General features: G+C 34.5%; 1 protein-coding gene across 33 annotated transcripts in view; it reads right to left on the bottom strand.

Moving 5' to 3' along the window:
- Positions 1–25374, bottom strand: part of ROBO2 (roundabout guidance receptor 2) — a 1660631-nt gene that overhangs the window by 1100429 nt on the left and 534828 nt on the right. The gene's annotated exons all lie outside the window — the stretch shown is intronic.

Raw genomic sequence — 25374 nt, 5'->3', positions numbered from 1 at the left:
TGATAATTTGTTTAATAAAAAAATTAATTTGAAATGTTGGAAACATAAGAATTGTTCCTGAAAACATCATGTTAAATAACTGAGTTTATGATAAATTCTACCTAAAATCCAGCTAACCTAATTTTGCAAATTGCTTGAAATTGCACATGAAGATATTAACAATTCTTTTATTAAAGGATAAAATGACCATAATACCCAAGGCAATACACTGATTAAAGCAGGTGCGATGGAAGATAATCCGTAAGCTTCATAATTCCTTGGATAATAGATCAGTGATTCACTGTAATGTGCTTATTAAGCAATATGGGAAATTGGGTCAAATTAGACAGTAAGATAGATTTGTTCATATATGACATGGCTTGCTATGGAGACAATCAAAGTGACATTTCTTAACTGAAGTCTCTAGAGATAAGATACTTGGCATCAAATTAGTCTGTTACCTAACCTTTTGGAAAATCTACTGCTGTGATCAGTAAGAGAAAATTGCATTAAAAACGGGCAATTATGATATACAGTATAATTGTAGGGGACAAATTTTTTTTCTCGTAGTGAATTGAAACTCTGCCTTGTTGAAGAAGTGAGGGCTTAGGAAAAGGCACTAATGGTTATTTGCATAAAATAATGTACCTAACTCACATGCTTATGATGGCTATTCTGAATGGCTGTGATAAATTCTAACATTCATGGAAGAACAAGTCCTCGGAGGGCTATTGTAAGATTCTAAAATTGGTGATATCAATCATATTTTTGTCAGCTTTTTGAAATGGAAATATTTAATTTTTCCATGAGGCAAATCATTTATTTTGCTTTGAAAAGATGACAGGAAATAGAAGTATACTGCACAGAGTGATTCTATGTTAGCTATTTATTAATTAGGGTCACATGCAGGGAAACTTGAAAGTTGTTCTTTTAACATAGGTTTCCTGGGCAACTTCTATCTGAGATTTGGCCCTTCCTATATGAATACCACTGTGGAATAAGACTTTTCTTTGGTCATTCAGCTGAGCAGAAGTCGGTGGTCCTTAAATATAAATCTGATTGATACAATCTGTTTAAATTTGGATAACTTCCATGTTTGAAATGAACTCATTTGACTGGCTTTTTGATATACATGTTAAATTAAGGGAAGATCCAGCTCCCATAGGCCTTGCTTCATTTGGTAAGAGTCATATTCGTTGAATAGAGTTGGCCTCAGGTATGGGGAGGACATGATGTTGTCATGCTTGGACATCCTAAGGCAACCAGATAGTCTCTCCACAGTGGCAATGAAGGCACATTTGCTAAGAACAGAAACGATGTGCTTTCTGCTTGGATGAAGAGAGACTCACTCTCTGGGAGTCCTCAGGCTATTTGAATGATGCCATCCTAACCTCCCCCTCCCATTTGCCTGCACCATCAGGTCACTCCCTTCGCCTGCCTGGAATAATGCTCTTGACTTTTATTTACTCTTTCTCAGTGGCTCCCAGGCTTGAATCCACATCAGAATCATCTGCAAGGTTTGCTGAAGCATCGACTGAGTGCTGGGCCCCACTCACAGAAGTTTTTGGTTCAGTAGAACGAATAGGGTCCAAGAATTTTCATTTCTAAGAAGCTCTCAAATGATGCTGATGCAAACTTTGAGAGCCCCTGTTCTTCCATGCTACCCTACAATCTCCTTTGATTCATTCATGTTGTTTTCACTTATATATTGTTTTATTCACATATCATCCATAAATTACATTAAAATATAGATGTACGTACAATGCATGTGTATAATCACGTACGCTCTTAGTCACATTAAATAACGACAAAACGTACAGTCTTCTGGTCTAGATGCTCCATCATAATTTCTTGCTGCTCTAGACTCTCAACACAGTGGTGCCTCCCTCCAGGTCCTCTACTCCCTAGGGGAAATCCAATTTCGAAATTGTTTTTCACCCAATTCTTCATTGCTTTTCTTTTGCCTCATGCAATCACAATTTCCATTTACTCAATGGAGGTGATCGCATTTATGTGGAATGAAGAAAGCAATCTAGTTAGACTAAAATACATACTAATGCTTGAGACTTGGTTTGAATGTTCACATTTTAGAAAAAGATGCCTCTAAGCTAACATCAATTTCAAAAACCATGACAACATGAAGTGAAAACTGTCAGGTAGTTGAGATGTGTTTCCTCCCTCATACCTGCTATCGTTGGACACATCTAGCCAACCCTGCAGAAGATTAATCTAGATACACAGTACTGGACAAAATAAATTGGTTTGGGGCTACATGAGATATTTAATAACTTTGTAGAAACCATATACAATTTATGTTTTAAGTAATGTGTTTGCATAGCCCCTCAATCAAAAATTGAAAAGTTATAAGACCCTTGTGATAACAAATAAATCTGCCTAAACATCTGTTCTTACTGGAAATATTCCAATAGGGTATTTCTATTTTTATAGGGTGAAAGAATTATTCCTTACATGACAAAGGAAGCCCATGTTTCAGGTAATTATATTATAGTATTCCCCTCAGAGGTATATATGAGGAAACTAAGAATCAGAAAGGTAATAGAATCTGAGGACACCCAGGCCTCATTCATCCAGAGGCAGTCAGCAGGACGGAGCTTCAAAATGCATTTTAAATGCAAAGCCAGTTTCTTAAAGGGGGTATTCAGAGAATTTCTATAGGAAGGACATCACTTGTCTAGGAGAGCAAAAAAGAAAAGTGAATATGTAAACAATTAAATAGAGACTAAAGGATAGAAAGGAAAAGGCATTGGAATTGTGTTGAACAGGGATGGCCAAGTTCTCGAAGAATTCATACTTCTAGGAGTCCTTTCCCATGACCTGCCACTGATACTCTGCCTTGTGTCGTCTTCCTCCTTCACTTCCTTATTTTTCTCCCTCTCCTCTTTATTCTCTTATATCTCCTCCTCCTCACTCTCTTTCTTCTTTTTAACTTGGTTCTTATTTTGTCATTTCTTTTAAAATCTATGTATGCACCAATTACCAACTTTATTTGTTCATTTGATGGTTCCAGCCAACACCCAAACAATTGACTATAACTGTGTATATATAGTCACAATATTGTTTTATGGCACATTCCTTTATAATCTGATTCTCACAGAAAAGGATTTTTATCTAAAATTGGATACTGCATGTCCCTAAAAGTAACAGCCTTGATAAATCACTAAGACTCCTCTGAGTCTCACTTCCATCCCTTAGCAAATAGTTGAGTTAGACAATTCTTATTTTCTATCTTGTATTTTCTGTGTATTTGGTATTTTTGCAAATTTTTTCCCTCAGTTGTAACAAAAATCTTTATCTTCTGCTGACTGCCTCTTCCTCTATAAATATTTGTTTTCAGTACTAGCACTTCAGGCAATTTCTTTTACAAGTGGTTACTCCAGTATAAACTGGAAATATTGTAAAAAGAACCAGCCACTCAGGCAGTATGTGAGAGATTTTTCTGGTCAAATCTCACAATGTATTTAGTCCATTTACATTCTCCTCACTGAAGCTTATAAAGCAAGATAGGAAAGGCAGATTTTCACATTTCCTCAGGCAGAGGTCAGAAGTAACTTTCAGAGGGAACTTGAAGCTTAGGCAAAAATCCAAACACATAAAAGCACAGCCATTTTAAAACTAGTAAAAATGAACTGTTACTCGGTATAGCAGATGGCAATATTTTATGAACCATTTTGTAACATTATAGAATTCCCAGCATCTACTAAAATTCAGCTTCATGAATCCCATTAAAGAGGCTATCCTGCTTTTGCACATGGTATTTTTAAAGGCAATGTTATATTGTGAACCTAAAAAAGAATTCCTTAAGATATGAAAGGATTGCCTGATGCACTCAGTGGCAGGTGAGAACCGGGTCATCATGATACAAGCAGGGGCCATTTTTTTCACGCTGTGAAGACACCATGATATTAAAGGTAGTGTACCTCTGTTTTAAATAAATTTTCTGGCTACATTATGTGAAGTTAGACAAATCTTAGTTTATATTAGAACATAACTTTTTAAATTCACATTTAGCCAAAGAACATCTAATCTTAAAAGATTATTTCTAGGGGAACATTTACTGCAAATTGCTAGTCCATTTAGAACTAGCAGCTACTGAAAAAAAGAAGAAAAAAAAGAAAAAAAAAAAAGGAAAAAGAACTAGCAGCTAGCAGCTACTTATCTAATTAAGGAATAAGGGAATAAGCCAGGGAGAATCTGGTGCACTTTTTGAATGGAGAGATGACATTTATTACCAGAGTAAAATTGCTGAATGGTGATGCACTATGTATGTATAGATACCCTCTTCATGTCTCTGCCAAATATTATGGAAGAAGAATTATGAAGAATTCTTAGATTATGAAGAATCTTTAGATTATGAAGAATTCAGAGAAAAAAGTTTTTAAGTCTTTGGGGACTTTCTTCAGCAGTTAGTCATAGGGAACAGCAGCAACAGGGATGTTTGATTAAACTGAATGTACTCACTAACCAGGAAGGAAGGGAATTAGGGCTTATGAGCTTTGAATATTGTATATAATCAGTCAGAATGGCTAAATCAAAAACAAAAGAAACAACAAATTTGCAAGGAGAAAAAAAGAGCTCTTGTGCATCGTTGGTAGGAGTGCAAAGTGGTATAGCCACTGTGGAAAACAGTATGGAAATTCCTCAAAAAAATAAAAAATAAAACTACCCCGTTATCTAGGAATCACACTACTGAATATTTACTCAAAGAATACAAAAACACGAATTCAAAAGATATGCACCCCTCTATTTCTTTCATGATTATTTACAATAGCCAAGATACAGAAGCAGCCCAAGTGATCACCGATAGAGGAATAAATAAAGAAAATGTGCTATGAAATGAATGGAATATTATTTAGTAATAAAAAATGAGATCTTGCCATTTGCAATGACATAAATGGATTTAGAGAGTATAATGCTAAGTGAAATAAGTCAATCTTATACTTATTTCAGAGAAAGAGAGTTCCCATTTTATTTTCTCATGTGTAGAATTTAAGAAACAAAACAAACGAACAAAAGAAAAAAAAAGAGAGACAAACCAAAACCCAAGACTCTTAAATATAGAAAACAAATACACGGTTACCAGAGAGGAGGTGGATGGTGGGGGTCTGAGTGAACAGATGATGGAGGTTAAGAGTACACTTATCTCAATGAGCACTAGTAATACATAGAATTGTTGAATCACTATATTGCACATCTGAAACTAATTTAACAGTATGTATTAACTATACTGGAATTCAAATCTTCAAAAAGAATACTCTATATAAACCTGAGTGGCAAAAGTTACCACTTTCCAAATAAAAAAAAAATAGTTGACTTTTACTTTCTCTCTCAAAAATTAAGGAAAAAATGGCATGTTCTTAAGATAACTTTTTTTTTCTTATTTTTTTCTTAAGATAACTTTTAATAAATTTGTCATACCAGAGGTATAAAGACTTATCTTCTCTCAATAGGAGAAATATTAATTTGATTATTCCTTGTAGAATTTGGTTTCAGATGCAATATCTACATATTTTGTTGTACTATAGGTTTGCTATTTTTGTCGCATTGCCAATTCATAACATATTGATTAAGGTTTCATCAGCTCTATAGAGAGTGCTATATAATCACAAGAAGATTTATAACCATATCCTGTTCAATAATTTGGAATAAGTGGTGCTTGTTTTTATCACTAAGTGACAGATTAATTTAAAAATGTTACTTTTATCAATCTTTTAGCTCCTGACCTGACTATCAAAGGATCTGAAAGCTATCCATTATCTTCTTAAAAACATGGAGGTGCTGGTTAATATGTGTTATAGGACAAACAGTTTTTTAAAAATTTTGTCTTGAGAATGTATAACAGTTAAGAGAATAAAAACTGTGCATAATTATTATAGTTTATTTTCATAAACACAACCAGGAAGTAGACATTATTATTGGTACTTTATAGCTAAATTTGACTAAGGTCCTACTGCTGATACTCTGTGAGGTCAGACTTTGAAGCCAGTACTACCTGCTTACAACGTCTATGTTCCTTCGATGATATCATTTGGGCTACCACACTACCAATGCCAGTGGGCACCATTCATTTGCATTAGCTGTAGTATATATCCTCTGAAGTTTGCGACCTCCTGAAATGTTATATAAAACCAGTTTTCAAGAACATCCATTATATTAAGTGTGATAAAATCGATGTTAGTAAATATACCACGGGGAGCCAAGATCTTACATACAGCAAGTCATTTCCAAGATTTATCTTGAGGTAGCTAGGTATGACACTAGTGGCAGACAATGCCATAGGATCTCCCAGACATCCTGGGTTAAAGAGTAAGACAGTGAAAGAATAGAACAATGGCTAAATTTTATTCATAAGACATTTCTTCAAATATGCAACAGCCTACATCAGTAATCTATCCATCAAGCAAGCACAGATGCCATAATCCTTCTAGTAAAAAGACAGCTTTTTCACTAGATTGTCGTTGTTTCTTACCATATGGGAAGGAAAGGTAGATGGATCTAGGAAAGGTAGATGGATGGTGGCGTTGGTGGAGTTTGGTGGAATAAATCCATCAAAACCCAAACAAGAAAGACACGAATAGTTCAAGTACAGCAGAATCTTTCATATCTATTTTACAAGTAATTGTTTCGGTGCTAAATTGCTAGTGTAGATTTAGGGGAAAAGGGGCAAGAGCAAAATAAAAAAAATACCTTTGAAAGAATTGAAGGATTAATAGAAAATGGAAAAACCTTGGTTAAGACAAAGCTAAGTAAGGAATGAAGTGGGAATAGTTTCCCTTTTTCCTCTGAGGGTATTAATTTAGTTCTGATATTCAACCTAATAGAGCTTTTAGTAAATGTAGTATCTTTAACATTGTAATAAAAGTTATTTTGAATTGTTTTCTTACTTTAGTTTCTTAGAACAAAATCAGTAATTTTGTTTGGAATAACTGAATAAATATATGAAGGTGACGTTTAGAGTAGTAAGTATCCAAATACATGTAACACATAGTTGATGTCCATAGACAGAACACACACACAGAATTTTACTTCTGGTTGAGATTTTTAAAAAGTAAAATAGAATATATTTAATACAAAAGATTCCAAAATACATACTCAGAATGGTTTCTCCCCTTTTTTTTAGAAAGGGGGGTGGGGGAGAGGAAGAATCTCAAGTGGGCTCCGTGGCCAGTGCAGGGAGACTGAGTTGGGGCTAGATTTCACAACCCTGGGATCATCACCTGAGCTGAAATCAAGAGTTGGATGCTTAATCTACTGAGTCATTCAGAAACCCCCAGAATAATCCTTTTGTTTAGAGATTTTATTTATTCATTTGAGAAAGAGAGAGAGAGAGAGAGAGAGAATGTGTGTGTGTGTGTGTGCATGAGAGAGAGAGAGAGTGCACAAGCAGGGGGAGGGGAGAGGCAGAGGCAGAGGGAGAAGCCAACTCCCTGCTGAGCAGGAAGGGGACAGACACGAACCCAGGACCCTGAGATCATGACTTGAGCCAAAGGCAAACACTTAATTGACTGAGCCGCCCAGGTGCCCCCAAAATGATTCTTTAAAGTATAGGTTAGATAATTTGAGTCTTTTTTTTTTTTTTGGTCTCAAAATGCCTTAGGGCATCCCATCTGGAACTCACAATAAAATCCAACATTGTCATTGTCATGTGGCTGCACGTGATCTGGACAGTATTTCTCCATGGCCTCATTGTCTCTCCCTCTACTTCATACTCATTCAAATTTGTCTGTACTTCTCTCTTGCTCCATCCGAACAAGACTCAGGTGCTCCTACTTTAGAGCCTCCTAAGTAACTGTTCGCTCTGCTTTAAATCTTTCCCTTCAGATAGCCCCATGCCTATTCTCTTGCTTCCTTTCTCCACTCAAACGTCACCTTTCCAGTGAATATAGCCCTGGCCATCCTATTTAAACTACCATCCCCTATAAGTCTCCATTTCTTTTTGCTCTATGGTAGATTAACTATTATTCAAAAATATTCATTCCCCATTTTCCTACCCTGGTGGGCAAATGCTACTGCTCATTGACCAGCCTTCTTGTCGAGGTTCTCATGAGGCAAGTAAACTTTCAATGCACTACATGCTTGTCTTTCATCTCTTGCATTTCTGAATTTGCCATGTGAAGGACATGCCCATTGCCTGTTGATGCTAAGTGGGGGGTCAGGAAAAAGTGGAACAGAAGCATCCACCCCAGGGTGTCTGAATGGCTTAGTCAGTCCTGGGAGCTAGTGTTCAGTGGGGAGTCTGATTCTCCCTCTCCTTCTGCCCCTCCTCCCTGTTACTGTGCTCTCTCTCTCTCTCTCAAATAAATAAAATATTTAAAAGAAAAAAAAAAGATCTAGCCCAACTGTTTTAGTTGAGTGTACCTTAGTTCAGTCAGCCTCCAATCTGTAGACCCCTGAGTGAGTCCAGCTGACATCTGCAGAGGCTCAAACCTTACCTTAGCAGCTGAGTCCAGACACATGAGCCAAATAACTGTTTATTGCTATAGGACACTGATGAGATTTTAGTGACCGTCTTGTAGCATTTTTGGGACAATGCCTGCCTGATAGACCTTGATTTTTATAGCAGAGTCATTTCACACACACACACACACACACACACACACACACACACACATATATATATATATATATATTTTTGCTTATTGTCCTGTTCTTCTAATATATGCTCCTTGAGAAGAGGGACTTTATTCTGCTAATGCTTATTCTTCCACCACCTATAATGGGGGTTGGAACTCGGTACTCTCTCAATAAATATTTATGGAATAAACTGACTACTGTGTGTTATTCTATTATCAAAATTGTGTAGGGACAGCGGTCCCTGGAGGCTCAGTCTGTTGAGCATCTGGCTCTTGATTTTAGGTCCGGTCTGATCTCAGGCTCCTAGGATCAAGCCCCACGTTGGGCTCCAGGCTCAGCCAGGCTCCTGCTTGAGGATTTTTCTCCCTCTCCCTCTGCCTCTCCCCCTGCTTGTGCTCTCTCCTCTCACTTTCTCTCTCTCTCAAATAAATAAATAAATAAATAAATAAATAAATAAATCTTTAAAATAAATAAAATAAAATGCATGGCTAAAAAGAAAAGAAAACACATTCTATTGTCCTCAGAGAAATTATAAACTAAATATTTCTATAAATATTTTAAATTTTATATTTTACTGGTATAAAATATTCTATAATTTAAATAGGATTAATTTAGTTATAATATTTATAATTTTATCTCCAGTGGCATCAACAAAACTAAACTGCTATTACAAAAAAGTATTTTCACTTACAGTATTTTCTATAAAATGGCATGAAACTAATTTATTTTCATCATGCTATTAAAATAACCTATACTTACACATATTTGGCCTAGTATATTATTTATAATTCAATTATCTCTTTGTTTATTCTTTCCAGAGTTTGGTAGGTCAACTAAATCTATATAAATCCCCTTCCTTTGCCTCCCAATTTTTCTTAGTCAACTATGAGTTAAATATTTATTATATGCAAAGCACTACAACAGGTGCTTAAAGTTAAAGATATGGAAGAAAAACATGGCAAAACCTTTAGGAACTAGAAAAATATTAATTGTCTTAGAAGATGAAATATCGACCCCCAAAACAGCCAGACATGTTAGCAAGTAAATACAACTATCTGTAGCTTGGTCCGATGTATATCTGCAACCTAAGTTCACGTCATTCTCCTGCCTCATGAAAAATCATAATGTTTCCTTAATGCCCTATTCTTTTTCACACTCCTTCCTTTTGCCTGTGCTATTTGTTATACCTCCCTAGATAACCACTCAACACTTCTTCAGTTGGAAAAGAGTTTATTACTTTTACAAAACAGAATTAAAAATGGAGCCTGGAAAGCATCCTCCCTTTTCATGATCTTTATGATTGCATCCTCTGAAGTTCTGTGCTAAATTATATATGACTATATTTTTCTCAGGACAGCCATTGTTCTTGGCCATTGTTCTGGTTAGGCTCTCAAAGGGAATATGACTCCCAAAACTTATAAATGATTCACTGGAATATAAACCTTTTAAAGGCAGAAATTCTATACTATGCATTTATTATTAGAGTCCAAAAAAATAGATGTTCAGTAAATAATTGTTGAAAGTAGAAAGGATTACTTAGGTAATTTGTTTTAGAGTGAATTTATTAATGTCAAAATGTATCATATTAGATAAATACTATTTTATTGGCTCAAAGGTTCTTATGTTGACTTGGCACACTCATGTAAAACCTTGAAAGAGGCAGAACTCTAGAGGAGCCTAGAGAGTGTACAGAAATAAGACACCAGGACCCAACAACAATTTAAATTATATGAAGCAGAAAACAACAACTTGAAAAGACTTGGATCTGGAATGGGCATTGAATGCCTGTGGGAGTAGGTCCAAATAGATGTGGAGTGTTGATGTACACTCGCTTATAACAGAGTAAATTCATTTTGAAAATTAATCAGCTCTGCTCAACGTAAAGCCATAGAAAGCCTTCTCATACTTTAAACCATTCAAAAAGCACATTTTGGAATGTAAACACCACTGATTGTCTTCTCAATGCTTCCTTTGACCTTTTTAAAATTTTTATTTTCAAGACTCTGACAGCATTGATCACCTGTGTCTGTTCAGCATTTTTTTCATGAGACTGACATACTGTCCCTGTGCTCACATCTATCAACATCGCTCTGATTTATCGGCTTAATAACAGGAAATCATTTGGTAGCCCAACTCTATTTTGCTTGAACACTGACCTGTGACCTTAATCTGATGTCTTTCAAGGTTCTTTGTTTTTCCATGTAAGACCAATTAAATTGAAGCATTTTGAAGAGACTATATGACATAAAAAGTCATATTTGAGTATTTAAAGTTTATTTTTCTCTCAGGTAGATAAAAATAAAAGAATAATTTCATTAAAAAATAATTAAAAATCACTTTAATAATATAGTTATGAAAGCAACTGACTTACCTAACAACAGTTTTTAAAATTAATGTAGTAGCTGGATGAATGCACAAATCTGATTTTTGTTTATTAATATAAAATGTATAGATAACAGGATGAGAATTATATTTCTTTTTTATAACAAGTTTTATAAATCTGCATGTCTGCTTCTCAGAATATTATTTATATTTAAATTCACTATCCAATTCCACAAGTGAACTCATACTAAAAATTTTTATAAACTACTGAATTTAGAAAAAAAAAAAACCAGACATCTTTAAAAATATTTACATTGGGGCACCTGGGTGACTCAGTGTTTGAGCATCTGCCTTTAGCTCAGGTCATGGTCCTGGGATCGAGTCCTGCATCAGGTTCCCTGCAGGGGGAGCCTCTGCCTATGTCTCTGCCTCTCTGTGTGTCTCTCATGAATAAATAAAATCTTTAATAATATGTATTTATATTAATACAAAATATTTTTCTGATTGTTCCATAGTGACAAAAATTAATTGGGAAATAATCATTGTCAATTCTGCTGAAAATATGACACATATATTTTTCCCATAATTTAATTGAAGATGGGAAATGTGGCAACTGTATGAGAGAAACAATATACCACACACACATATTCAGGTACACTCATGGAAACACAAACATATACATATTGTGTCAAATCACAGAGACATGTTATACTTTCAGACACCTGATATTATTAATCTGTTGTGTGCAATTACATGGATTAAAAATAGATTTAAGAATTTTTGAAAATTATGCAACAGTTCTTTTTTGTATGCAATGGTGTGGAGCTTCATAAAAATCATGTGAAAAATCATAGCCTTCAGTTATGAACATCTTCATTTGAATTACACAGAATAACTTTCATATCAGGCAACCAATGCAGTGTGTTACTAATAATTATCAGGCTTCAAAGTTGCATTTTATCAACAACTGAAAGCTTACTTTTGAGCCACTCTAAGATAAATATGCTCATATAGTGAATTGATACATTTATTAGGAAAAACTGAAAATTATATCTACCATAAGCAGCTTTTTAAAAATGTAAATACCATAGAAGTAAAATAAGTGCTTCCAATTACCCAGTCATTCCATAAGAATTTATTGGTTTCCCTACTACATGCCATGACCTCTTCAAACAAAATTGGCTAATAGATGATTGATGCCCTTAAGTAACTTTAAATCTTTACAGCATTGGAGGATACAAGTATACACAGGTTGCAATGGGATATAGAGGAGTGTCAGAGAGGCTTCTCATAAAGGATAAGAACTTATTTGTATGTAAACAATGAGTCAAAGTTAGATAAAATTAGCAAATAAAAAAATCTTGAAAAATAACAAGCAATAAGGCATGGTTGCATAAAATTGCATGCTTCTTGTATTCTGGAAACGAAACTCATTCAGTATAGAGTATGGATAAACAAGTGAAATTGGGAAAGGAGTAAAGGTTAAGACTAGAGGTGTAGGCAAGTGCAAGATTATGAAGTGCCACTGATGTATATTATGTGAAGCTATGGAGATTAAAGCCGTCTCCAAAGATGGCTCACAAGAGAACTCTCCCTCCCAGTATTCATATTCTTCTGCCAGTCTTTCTCTTTAACATGAGGTGATCAAGTGACTCACTTTTAACCAAAAGAATACAGAGAAAGCAATGTCATGTCTCTTCCAAGCCTGGGTTGTAAAGAAGTCTTATGGCTTCTACCTAGCTCTCTTAGAGAGCTAGCTCATGCTATCCTGCTTCCCAGAACCCAATAACTATAGTATGAGAAGTCACAGGAGAGGCCATTGTAGGTAAATCACTTAAAAGCCCAAACTGAGCTCCCAGCCACACTAGGCAGTCACAGTGTGCCATTTTGGGTCATCCGGCCTACTGGAGACTTGGATGAGCCGCGGTATCCGTGAAAAAGGTAAACAGAAAGAGCCAAGCATCATGGTCACATGAATCTTATGATCTAGTGGAGAAAGATAAAATTAATCACATATTTTCATTAAGCCAGTGAGGTAATTAAAACAAAAACAAAAACAAAAACAAAACAAAACAAGTGGAAACATATGGAACTAGATCTAGTCATGGACCATAGGAGATTGAAAGAGGACTAGATGATTAGTAGTTGACTAAGGTGAGTCAGTGAGAATAGAGATTATACTTTTACCAAGAATAAGCATTATACTTTCACAAAGATCTACATATCCAGGAAATTAAGAGACAGAGCATAGTGGGAAGGATGATAGGGGATGACATATGAGTCAAGGCTCAAGAGAGGTAAGGAGGAGGTGAAGTCTTACAAGCCTTGCCAGCCATATAATAGACTTTGTATTTATTCTAATAGCACTTGGGACTTATTAGGTGTGTTTGAAAGCACTGTAGTAACAACATTTACTCATTATATTATTATTCTGATTTTAGTGTGCAGAACAAATATAAGAATGACTAGTGTGTCTGTGAAAATACCCATTAGCAAGCTACTGTAGTACAAACCTTACAGTACCTGACATATATTAAGAGCTCAATAAGTGGGGGTGCCTGGGTGGCTCAGTCAGTTAAGTGTCCAACTCTTGGTTTCAGCTCAGGTCATGGCCTCGTGGCCTCATGGGTCATAGGGTTGAGCCCTGTATTGGACTCTACGCTCAGTGGGGAATCTGCTTGAAGATTCTCTCCCTTTGCCCCTCCCTCCACTGGTGCACTCTCTCTCAAATAAATAAATCTTTTTTAAAACCTCAATAAGTCAACAGTTGTTGGCAGTTATTATTATAATCATCAGTATCATCTTCACCATGTTATTATGTTATGAGGTTGATGAAGACAGAGAGTAGACATATTCAAGATATATTTGTGATAATATAAAAACTAATGGGGATGGTTTGACTTTGAGATAGAAGAGTAAGTGAGAAGTGAATCAAAAATGACTCCTGGATTTCAGGTGTATGCAACCGGATAACAGTGATAGCCACTTGAGGGGAACGATATAGCTGGGGTCTGTTTGGGCTGTGATGAGTCTGAGATTTCCTTTATATATAAAAGGAAATATTGAGTAGAAAATTTAATATTGAAGTTAAAATGATTTGTTAAAGAGAGAAATATAGGACAGCAACTGAAGCTATAAGTATGGTAAGATTGTCAGGTAGATAGTAGACAGTGAGAAAAAAGGTTTAGGAATGAGTCTTGAGAAACTCCAACACTGAATGGCTAAGTAGAACAAGTCTAACCCATATACTTTGAAAAGTAGAATTAGAAACAAAGGAAAGAAAAATCAGGCACATGCGCTATCAGTTTTTTGTCCCAAGGACAAAAAAATTTCCAAGAAAGAAGGAGTGAGGTGCCTGGATGGTTCAGCTGTTAATCATCTGCCTTTGGCTCAGGTCATGATCCTGTAGTCCTGGGATCGAGTCCCATGTCAGACTCCCCCGCTGAGCATAGATCCCTGTTCAGTGGGGAGTCTGCTTCTGCCTTTCCCTCTGCCCCTCCTCTTTGCTCATCTCTCTCTTTCATATAAATGAAATCTTATAAAATTAAAATAAAATAAGATTAAAATAAAATAAAATAAAAAAGGAATGATTCACACTATAAATGTTGCTGAGAAATAGAGATGTGGTCATTGTTGAACTCAGCAGGACAATATTGGTTAAGTGAGGAAGACAAAGCCAAATTGGAGAAGAGTGAGGACTGAGTAGGACATTTAAAAAAGCAGAGAGAGAAAGCTTTAAGGAGTCCCTCAAAATGTGTGGCTAGGAAGAGGAGGACGAATGGGTTGAGCAAGGGTAATTTCCTTGCTCTGGCATTCTTTGTAGCTGTTACTTGTTTTCAACATTGGAGAGCCTGTTTAGGGTCGATAGATCTTGAGTGAAATGAAGTAGCTAAATAAAAAGCAGAAGAACAGGCTAATTTGTTATGTGTTCAAATAAAGTGTACCTTTATTGTTTCCCATGTCAAACACAGTGTTTATTACAGTGATGACAGTGGATTCAATCTCTGTATGGAATCTCCACCTTGCCAGTTGTATTTAATGTAACCTTGGAGAATTTACTTAACCAGTTCAAGGCTCTGTTTCCTCATGTCTAAAATGAGGATAATAATAGTTTTGGTATCAAAAGGCTGTTTAGAAAATTAAATGAAATAATTTAAACAGTGATTTCAACAATAAAGCTTGGCATGTCGGAGACTTTTGTAAAATGGTTGTTGCTATGCTATTTCTTACTGCAAGAAATTGTCCAGTCATAGCTGGCTATTCCTTTTTGAATTATGCTCATATTTGAAGTAAAATTTATATTTTTAAAAGAATACTTTTGACACCATAATATATTGCTATGGAATGTTCAAATAGGAAACACAGAGTCTACATGAACTCTTAAATGCAACATGCACTTACCTTAGAGAAGACTCTATCAGACATTATTAATATTAACCCATGCCACAAGTCTTTATCCATTTCTAGTGAGGATACTGTCATTTTAATATTTTAACACAAAAATAAGGCTGTTTTCTTTTTCTTCTAAATAACCTATACAAACCAAATCCATGTCAAGTGTAATTTCTCTTTATAAAGACACTAACCAAATAGATGTGACTTTCAGGGTCACCTGAGAAGGGAATTGAGGAATCTCTAAAGCAGAGTGGTTCGTAACTTATCTGGCCCAGAAGTGGCACCCATTACTTATTATGGGCCTTAGACAGAACTAGTCACATTCTCCAGGGAGAATTAAGAATATATGAAGCACATAGAGTATTTCGTTAGGATACTGTTTCTGCCATATTTCTTAATGTGCATTTTATTGTTTGATATATTTTTATTTTAAAGATTTATTTATTTATTTGAGAGAGAGAAAGAGCTTGCAAGCAAGGGGAGGGGCAGAGGGAGAGAGAATCCTGAGTAGACTCCCTGCTGAGCCGGGAGCCCAGTGCAGAACTTGATTCATGACCCTTAGATCATGACCTGAGCTGAAATAAAGAGTTGGACACTTAACCAACTGAGCCATCCAGGTGCCCATGTTTGATACATCTGTAAAAGGTAGAGACAAAAAACATGGAGAAAAATATTGACTTAATTTTTCAATATTTTAATGTTGATACACTTATTTTTTAAAGTTTTCTGTACAGAACATATTTCATACAATTTTCTTGGGGAGTAATACTCACATATGGTTGTCACATAATATAATTGGAAAACAATCAATAATGGCTGCATCATTTAGTTACTTTAAAACATAAAAGGTAAGTCAAGTGCCTCTTCATTTCTATCCACCATCCAATGGCCTGTAAGCAAACGGTTATGTAGGTTTTGGATATCCAACAAAAGTTCTCTCTTGATATTTATACCTTGCTGAAGATGATAATAAAGAATATTTCCTCCATTTCAGTCCTTTTTATTGCACACAGCTGTAGAGGGTATCACATTGTTTTGAAGCTATCATAAAATTTGTTGATAACTATTTTCAATTTTATCTTTTAAAATGCTATCATGACATCTCAGCATAACGGTTGTTTTCTCAACAGAAACAAATTCATATCTGTACATACATAAAACTTAATATTAAAGCAAATTTTATTTCATGATAGTGAATGATGATAGTAGCACAGTGTTGTGAATTTAATGGCTGATGGAGGAATGAAAAAGATTAGTGATGACAGAGGGTCCCCAATGTTCTGAATGTACAGAACTGAGTATTGATAATATGATCTGCATATATAAGACATGCATGCCAGAGATGGAATATGGTGAGAGCCAGTCTGCACTTTCTAATAATAAATGACAGGGAGCCAAAAAGTAGTAGAAATCTATATGAAAAATACCATAAGGCAATATAAATAAAGATATTCAATATAAGATAATAATATTTATAAACAAGAGCTTTCTTGCACAATATTATTCATAGTATTTTTTCCTCTCTGCGAACACTTCATTGCCATATAACATGAAAGAAAGAAGAAAGAAAGAAAAAAAGCAAGCAAGCAAGCATTGCATATAGTTCTTATTGAAACAATTAATGTGTTTGGTCTCCCTGAAAGCCTGTACTTTCTGAGTGATAACATATTTTACTCAAATATTTGTTTTGAATTGTTTTGAAGCAGGCAGAACTTTATTCTTTATCTTTTTTTTTTTTAAGATTTATTTATTTATTTACTCATGAGAGACACAAAGAGAGGCAGAGACACACAGGCAGAGAGAAAAGCAGGCTCCGTTCAGGGAGCCCAATGTAGGACTCAATCCCGGGACGACGGATCATGCCCCAAGCCAAAAGTGGTGCTAAACCGCTGAGCCACCCAGACCGCTCTACAATAAAATTAATATAGGTATTGCCATGGCTTAAATTAATAATTAACTTAGTTTATAAAATAAGGTGCAGGAAATGGCCAAGCACAGGCATTAGTATTTCATCCTGAAGCAAATGTGAATTAACATTATAAATGCTAAAAAAAAAAAAAAAAATTATAAATGCTAGGTCAGAATATAATTTTCTACGAGGTTAAGACAAAGATGTCTAATGTCATATGTAGTTATACATTTAGGTATTCTAAGAGCTAGTCAGTGGTTCTCCATTATTATTGTGCATACAATCTGGGTAGCTTGTTCCAAGAATTTTTCAGAGAACATTTTCTGTTTTATCAGTATAGTTTAGTGGGATAGGGGTTGTGAGGAGGATAGGGAGCAAAAGGAGAAAATATATAATAGGAATAAAAAGACAAATGCTGTTTTTTCTTTGTCAGACTAAAGCACCTTTCCTAATTTATGTACCAAAAATAACAATAATTAAAATGTCTTGATTTAAATCTCCCCTAGTGTGGCAATGGTCTTTACAATTACTTGAAGGTTAATAGTGTGACAGTAATGTACCAAGTCATGCAAATAACATATCTTCATAATAGTGGACACTACTCTTGTGCAATGGATTGGAAAAATATGATAGTATGAAGAAGTTATATTAACATGAAGGTCCTTGAACCTGATGAGTATCAACAAGTGGTCCTTTCTCAAAAACACCATCAACATTAGAAGCATATTTCTTGAAACAAGAGTTATCAATTATCTACATGTAGATTACCCACTTTGTGGATGATCTGACGCAATTTTAAAATTTCAAATAATTTCTTCCGATCCTCTGTCATTTTTCTGAAATAATTACCCAACATCTCAGTAATAAAACCTCAATAAAACAAAGTACAATAGAGTATGGGGTAGGGAGTAGGCCTTATCCAAGATCCTATATAATTGATTTCAAATTCTAATGTTAACTAGTTTTATTACCCATTATTTTGTAATGTTTACAATATTTCTATGTATTCTTCTTAATGGTCAAGTAATAAAAAATGAAATGTGTATTTTATCATAACTTGATACTTGCATATGCGTTCATATATACTTTTGACCAATATAAATCCTTCCAATAGGAAGATATTTTAATATATCTGGATAGCAACTGGTAAAAAGGGGAAGCATCCCTTTTAGATGTCCTGTAACTTCAGGGTCCCTTGTTTCAATACAAACTATAAAAATTATTATCTGTATATTAAGTAGTTACTGTGTTCTTCTGTAAGCAAAACAGTAGTCTAGGTACTGGAAATTCATATACTTGTTTACAGACACAATAGAATACTTTCCTATGATAAGTATATTTTCCTTTTGAGAAAGACTATACCACATAAACAAATGAATAAATGAATTAATAAAGGTTTAGATATATGAATCATGAAGAAAATGATACCTGATATTTTATAGAGATTGATAGAAGAGAGTAAAAGAATAGTAGTAAAAGTATAGTAGTAAAAGAATAATCTCTTGAGGAGTAATAGTTGGAAAAGCTGAGGGATTTGAAGAATGCAACAATAAAGTCCTGTTGAAAATATTCCAAACGGAGAAACAGCAAGGACAAAGACCCTGAAGAGGATTACAGCAAAAATGTGTATATATATGTTTCTGAATATATGATTGTATACTACTTTCCCTGCTTAATCTGGGAGATTTATTTGATCTATCCTTGGAAATTAATGTTTCTCTCCCTTTTAAGAGGAAGTAAGGCAATTGCATTCCTAAAGGTTAATTCATTTCTACCAGGGAAACTGTAAAGGAGTTTATATTGCTGTCATTTAAAATTCTTAAATCCAAAGTTCTCTTTAATTTTTTTTATGATAGTCACACACACAGAGAGAGAGAGAGTCAGAGACACAGGCAGAGGGAGAAGCAGTCCCCATGCAGGGAGCCTGACGTGGGATTCGATCCCGGATCTCCAGGATCATGACCTGGGCTGGGGCGGTGCTAAACCGCTGCGCCACCCAGGCTACCCCTAATTTTCATACTAAGGTGGAAATTGCAAGTACCACCTAGCCATTTGAGGCTGCTCGCAACAGTAGATTCACAGATGAACCCCCACCACCAAAAAAGAGTTTATTTATTTGAAAGTTGCTAAAAGGATAAAACCTAAAAGTTCTCATCACAAGGAAAAAATTATCTAACAATACAGTGTGATGGATATTAACTAAATTCACTGCTGGTAATTATTTTGCTATTTATACATTTGTCCATTCATCATGCTGTACACCTTAATGTTGTATGCCAGTTATAATTCAATAAAACTAGAAGAAGAATAAAAGAATTGCTGTATTGGATGAGGCAACTGAAAAAAGATCTTTGGCTATCATTTCATTACGGAGGTATGGGGGAATGTGTCCAGAACCCAGGCCATGCACTGAGACAACACTTGGTGCTCCTGTACCCAGTGATAACTGAGCAATGACAGCAATCACAGTTCATCCAGGAAAAGGCAATTATAGGCTCAGACTACTCAGGAATAAATCTAGGTCATGGCTGCCCCCATCCCCTAGGCATAGAACTCAGATTATCAGAACTCAGCATGAGATTTGGGGAATCTGAAATGGGTGATGGAGGTGAGAAATGATGAATGTCAGTGACAAACCTGGGATTAGCTGCAGCATGAAAACTATAGCTTGGTTTGCAAATTCTGTTTAGGTATTTATTTATTTATTTATTTATTTATTTATTTATTTATTTAATGTCTTTTTAAGATTGTAAATGACTACTACATTTAAGGATTCAAATTGTCCTCTTTTTAGGGAAGAAATGAAGATATCTTGTGCTCACATGAGATTCAAATAATATAAAAGGATGCAGTAGATTTGAATGTACAGGAGTGGACAAATACTACCCAGATCCTATAGCATTCTATACCACTTGGTGCTGAGTATACTCTTGGGCTTCAGCTGCTTTTATTGATTTTCCAGCTGGAACAGCCTTAGCAATGGGCCATGCCATTTGATGATAATAAATTCCTGGCCACTGCCTCCACTTTCCTGCTGTCATATATGCAGGAGACCCATGTGCACTGCTGACTCACAGGAGAGTATACCTCTGCACCAGCCAAATTGGACCTGCAGACTCTGAAGCTAAATAACAAGGCCGAATTAGTTAATTGGCTTAAATGAAGTAATGCAAACTTTGTCCAAAGACAAAAGAGGGGCAAAGAATGGGGCAATAAAGAATAGCCACAAAATTATAGAAAAAAGGTGAAGGACCTTCTTTGAAGGAAAATCTAATAGTGGCTTTCAAATTTTTCTGACAATGATGGATAGTATTTATTTCACACTATAGCATAAACATTTAACATATTCAGACATACTTACATATAATGTTATATGTAAAACAGAGCTGAAAGAAAAACAATATTTACTTTTACTATCTGTGGTGTGATCTAGTCATTTTTCTATTATATCTCCTACTATTTATTTAAAATAAAATTGCTGATCTTTGTGATCCACAATTGTATCATGAAATAAATTTAATATATTTTGATCAGCATTTTAGAAATTGAAATGCAGGGATGCCTGGGTAGTTCAGCGGTTGACCGTCTGCTCTCAGCTCAGGTCGTGATCCCAGATGCCGGGATTGAGTCCCACATCTGGCTCCCTGTGAGGTGCCTGCTTCTCCCTCTGCCTTTGTCTCTGCCTCTCTCTGTGTCTCTCATGAATAAATAAATAAAAATTTTTAAAATAAATCTAAATGCATCACTCAAATGCCCAACATTATATTTTGAAATTCAATTTCAGTCATACACACATATATACATATATGCATGTATGCATGTATGTACATGTTATATGTGTATGTGGCCTGAGTTTTGCTATAATGTGAAATGTCAAGATAATAGGTTGAATGTCCCTGTTCCATATCAAATTAGGAGTTGAGAGGAAAGAACTCAGGTCAGTAAGCCTAAAGCTGGGACTGTACATTAGAGCCTAATATCTAGGCATGTTAGAATGAGAAAAAAGTCAATATTTTGCAAATATTAGTATGTTTTAGCATTGCTATGTATCTATCCTTGATTTTCCTAGTATTGATTAAATATTACTAAAGTCACTTTGAGAAATTCCAAGGGCTTCAGCCAAACTGAGAAAACAAAAATATAAAAGAGCTATTTGGGTCACATCTAGACTAATAAAAAAGGACAGATATGATGTCTGCACTTAGGAGTCTAGATGTGATTGAAGTTGTTGGGGGAAGAGGATTAGATAAAGAAGTGAAAAATCAGAAAGGATTGAGTCTGGCTCCTTTCAGTGCTTACTTACAGAATTTTTGCTCTTATTCTCTGTTATTTTTAAACAGACAGGCTTGTAGGCAACTATATACCTTTTTGGCACAAACATACCACAGAGTATGAAGAGAAACATTAAACAAAATAAAGATTTAGGATTTGGGACAACAGTTATAAATTTATTTACTTTGTAAATTTCCCTTTATCTAGGTCCACCCCATTTCTTAAAAAATAGCTGGTAAATTCCATTACCAGCTATAATACACTACCAAAAGTTTAAATAATTTGAAAAAAGAATTATTCTAAAATATTTCAAATAATTTTAAAACTCATTTAAATAACACTTTTATAAATACCATCTTGTTTGTAAATTTCTTCCCTATACCAAACCCAGGAAACTATTTTCTTATTTTTTTCCTAAAATTTAAAGCTTCATTTTATTAACCTCTCAATTTTTAAGCCACGAGATATTTTAATATATGATATGATGCCAGAATCCTATGTTTTGTTCCATCAGATTTTCCTAATTCTTCCTTTATTACTTTACAATGGTGGTAATTCTGCCATAGATCAGATTTTATTGATGCATGGGTTTGTTTCTGAATTGTCTACTCTATTCTACAGGTATATTTATCAATCTACATCTGTCATAATCTTAATCACTAGAGTTAAATAAATCTTGATTTTTTTGTTGTCAGTTATCTATAGTGTATGACAGATTACTCTAGAATTTAGTGGTTTAAGGCAACAATTAACCTTTATTATCTCACATTTTGTGCAGTCAGGACTTTGGGAATGGCTCAGTTGTGCATTTCTGGCTCAGGCTCTCTCACTGAGGTCAAGACGTTGGCCAGGGACATAGTCACCCACAGACCAGGGGATTTGCCTTCCAAGTGGCTCACACGGCTAACAAGTTCATGTCCATGGTTGTGGAAGGGCTCAATGGAGTGACATGGGTCACTCCTCATGAATGTTTGAGTATCTTTGCAGCACATCAGCAGGGTTTTCCTAGTATGAGCAACGGAAGAAAGAAATAGAGCCAGAAGAAAGCTATCCTTTCTATAACTACTCTTGGGAGACACAAAGCATCAATTCTCCATATTCTATCAATTAGAAGAGTCACCAAGTCCAGGCTACATTTACAAAAGAATTTTTACTACAATATTGATTATGAACTTCTAAGTTTCTATGTATTTGGACTTGATCCCTTGCCTCTTTTTCTTTGAAATATATTAATATGATTTAAATTGATAGATTTTCTGATGTTTTACTATTTATAGGTTTATTTGAGTGTTCTTATTTTTTTCTGGTAAGTTTTGGTAATTTATAACTTGGTTAAATTAGTGACATTAACTTGTAGTACTTTTCACAAATATAACTGTTTTGTGGTTTACTCACAAAAAGAAGTGTAAACATAAGGCCAACAATATATACTTTCTAACCTTTCTCATTCTGTTAAATAGTAATAGTTCTTTCCAGGTCATAAAATAGTTTGGTGTACCTTCTAGGTTTTTTCCTTATTCATTTGCTAAACAAGCTATACATTTGAAGGAGTTATTGCTATTGCCAAGTTACAGGTGAGAAAATTGAGTTTAGTTAATCATTTAATAGTAATGGTTGACTGAAAGACCCTCATAATAAAACTATTGAGCGGGGATATGGTAATGTTTTCTCTTGCTCTTTATTAATTATCCTTCATTTATTAACCACAGGATGAATTCCGATAATGTTGGCTATTTGTAGCTGCTCAAATTTGATCAATAGAATGCATGAAGTTATATTACATTAGTGATTGTTTCTATGTAATTAATCACCGATTTGCTACTTGATACCAGTGGTATTTAGCACCAATGTAAGTAGTACCAATTTGCAATTCAGGGCAATACAGTGTGACCACTGAGACTGAATAAAGGCTATAAAAGTTACCATAGCTTCTGTAGAAAAAAATTTGCAAGTCACAATGGCACATTCCTTCAGAAGGGTTGCATATAAACCAGGTACTTTTAAACAACTCAGTAATAGATGGATAGACACATATAGATAGGTGTACTTTAATAAATATTTTGTGGAGTTTTTCTGTCCTGTGTTGTTCTGCTTTCTGATGAATGTTATACTATTGAGATTTTAAAATATATATCATAAATAACCCTGGGATATGTAAAATAAGTCAAATTTTGACTATATTGAGAGGCATATCTATGTATTGCATTTTTCTCCATATTGGATCATAACCTAATATATCTGAAAAAGTTTCTCAAACTACACAAAAACAATAAAAAGGTTTTTGAAAATAAACATTTTGGTATGTGAATAATAACAAAGTTAGACATAGGTTTACAAGTATTTAGAAATTTTGAACTGTAACATAAGAAAAATTTCACTTTTCTCATAAAAATTATGTATAAAGAACCTGTCCCATATTAAGAATGATATTTAACTTGTTCAAGATTGAGTCATAACTCAGCAAAAATATGACCTTCTTTAAATTTGTATAAAAATGCGCTTAACATAACACACACTTAATATGCCTCTGTAATGTGATTCATAGGCCAAATGGTAACTGAAAACTGACAACTATCATTAAAGATCAAGCTTCAAGACACCTGGTCCATGTTTCTGAGTCACTGAAATCAAGTATCTTTTGATACTTGTATCTCATGTTTGACATATTATTCTCTCAATTTGTTAATGATTAGTCGCTTTATTCAGTTTGCCATATCTGATTTTTAATCAGTGGTTATACTTCGACAGCTTATACAACTGGAATGAATCATGACTGATGGTGTAATTAGAACAATAAGAAAACATGAACAGAGCAACAGAACATTGTGAAATGTCTACCTGTGTTTGTCAGAGGCAGCCTAGTGACTACATAAGTCTTTCCAGTTTAATTGGATTTTTTTTGTAGATATGACACTTATCCATCACCACATTCACAATGAAATAACTGTAATGTCGGCAAGATTGGGATGCCTATTACTAGGTACTACTCCACTTACTGAATCACTCACATTCTTATGGCCAAACTCAAAAAGAAGGCATTGATAACTATCCAATATGCTACAAATGCTTATAGCTTGGTGTGTAGTCTAAACATGGTAATGAGACATTTATTGTCTGATTACTAGCACAAAGAAATCCCAACCTTTTTGTATATTCATGGAGTCAAACTGAAAAAAATTATGTCTCTGGGACTTCATTCTTCACATGCATAATGAATGATGCTGCTGTCAGCAATCAATCCAAAATAGCACTGGTATAATGTACCCCACAGTCAGACATGGCATGCAGACAAATAAAAACCAAATTCATTTCTCTAATGAATCTATGAGTCAACATGGACACTAGCATATTAGAAACAGATCTATGTCTATGTGCTTGCCACGTGTGTTTGAGTTTACCTTGTTGTTTTTTTTAATTTTATTTTTCGTTTATGCTTCTTTCTCCAAAAGAAATGTGAATGACAAGGACAACTAGTCAATACAAGTACAGAAATCTGCAATCTCCTTTTAAGATTATAGAAATGTATAATATTTATTAGTATTACTATAGGAGAAAGATAATAAGTTTTGTCTAATTTCATCAATATACAAATATAAAAGGGATAATTAGTTTTTAAATTACTACCTATACATTAAGTCACAAGAATTTGAATGAAGATCAATGCAAATATATAATATTATTTTATTTTTCTTTTCAAATTTAGGTTCAAGATAAGGAATAGCATGAAAATTATGAATTGTACTGAATAAATGACACTGGCATTATATGAGAAACAAAGATATAAAACAAGGAATAAAAAACAAGTATCTCTATTTTTTATGATGGTTTAATTTTTGTACTGCCTACTGCTATGTATGTGTTGGATAAAATAAAACATGCAAAGCATCTAGCTCAGTGCCAGACGT

Source organism: Vulpes vulpes, chromosome 15 (assembly GCF_048418805.1).
Source record: "Vulpes vulpes isolate BD-2025 chromosome 15, VulVul3, whole genome shotgun sequence".
NCBI classification, from domain to species: Eukaryota; Metazoa; Chordata; class Mammalia; order Carnivora; family Canidae; genus Vulpes; species Vulpes vulpes.
The sequence above is the reverse complement of the archived record's forward strand: the minus strand, read 5'-3'. Positions and strand labels throughout refer to the sequence as shown.